This window comes from Lynx canadensis, chromosome X (assembly GCF_007474595.2).
Source record: "Lynx canadensis isolate LIC74 chromosome X, mLynCan4.pri.v2, whole genome shotgun sequence".
Classification (NCBI taxonomy): Eukaryota; Metazoa; Chordata; class Mammalia; order Carnivora; family Felidae; genus Lynx; species Lynx canadensis.
Window position 1 is genome coordinate 91,515,981 of NC_044321.2, and position 1,532 is coordinate 91,517,512.

At 45.9% G+C, this 1,532-nt stretch overlaps 1 non-coding gene across 1 annotated transcript; it reads left to right on the forward strand.

Annotated features, from left to right (window-relative positions):
• The first annotated feature begins 843 nt into the window (after nucleotides 1–843).
• On the forward strand, nucleotides 844–972 carry LOC115507974. The gene has a single exon (XR_003966884.1). It is a non-coding gene; the product is annotated as a small nucleolar RNA SNORA35 (small nucleolar RNA).
• The last annotated feature ends 560 nt before the right edge of the window (nucleotides 973–1,532 follow it).

Genomic DNA, 1,532 nt, shown 5'->3' on the forward strand with positions numbered 1-1,532 from the left:
ATTTTAATTGTGTGTGTGTGTGTGTGTGTGTGTGTGTGTTTATTTTTGAGAGAGGGAGAGAGAGAGAGAGCACGAGTGGGGAAGGACAGAGAGAGAGGGAGACAGAGGATCTGAAGCAGGATCTGTGCTAACAACAGAGAGCCCGATGTGGGGTTCGAACCCACAAACCGTGAGATCATGACCTGAGCTGAAACCAAGAGTCTGACGCTTCACCGACTGAGCCACCCAGGTGTCCCTAAGCAATTTTGAATAGTCCTATCCAACACTTAAGCCAACATAAATAATTAGGCACAAAGCAACTTGGCTTTTGTAAGGGGAAATTATAAGACAAGCAGAAAAACATGTAAAAGTGTGAATTTTAAAAAATTCCACACATTTTTAACCAAGTTCCTCACAAATGGTAATTTGAAAGAGAAAGAGAATCGCCTTTGGCGAGGCGGGAGATGTTTGGTGGTAACAATGGCTGTTACTTATTGAACATCTACGGATGTCAGGTACGAGACTGGACTCTGCAAGTTATTTCTTCTAATTGTCCCAACAGTCAACTGTCAATAACCAAGTCATTATCGCTCCCATTACCATATAAGGAAACACAGGCCAAGAGGGCTCAAGTGAGTTTCTAAGGTTCCACAGCTCGTGAGTGACAGAGCTGGGATTCTGAACCCAGATCTGCCTGATTCTAAACTCACATTTCCTTCCCCTAAAGCTGACCCATGTATTTTGTAGCCGTACTGAGCCAATGAAGCATGGATCCTGACATGTTTCAGGTCCCATATCCACCCCTCTTCCAAGCTGGTTCTTCTGCACAGAGCATGGGCTCCCGGCCCCAGCTCTACCGTCTACAAGCACTGGCAAGTGACCCATTGGGCTTCTCCCTGACCAACTGGGCATCGAGCAGTGCAAGAGCAAATCCCTCCACAAAGCTGGGAGAGTCATTCTGTGGGCTACTCCTGCATGCGGGTGGGTACATATCCACTGGGTCCTGGGACCCTGCCTAAGACAAGTGAGGGGGCGGAGAGACAAATCAAACAGCTCAGTACCTGGTACTACTAAATAAAGGCGACTGTGTCCATTATTCCAGTTACCAAGAACCCAAAAACGTTACTGTCATTACATTATCACCACAGTTATTACTAGCTGTGTAGCTCTTGGCGATTCACATGAACCCCTCTTGGACCCCCTCAGTTTCCCAAGTCTGTCAAATAAGGTCGACGATGCTGGAAGGATCCAAGATTGCCATGATGATGACATGACAACAGAAACTCATTTTACTCCGCTGGCAAATTGCCCTTTAAGTGTTCTTCAGACAGGAGAGATAAGTTCACTTTTCCCTTTGATGTGATAAAAGTGAGATTGAGATTAGAAGAATCTTGCAGACATTGGCCCCCGTCCAAGCTGATGCGTTTGCCAAGGAACTTGGGAAAGCTAAAAACTTCTATTCCACTTTCATCAAACTGAACAAAGATAACTTGGGATCCCCTGTGTCGGACTGGCTCTTTTCAATGTGGCATTATTCTCATTCTCCACCACTG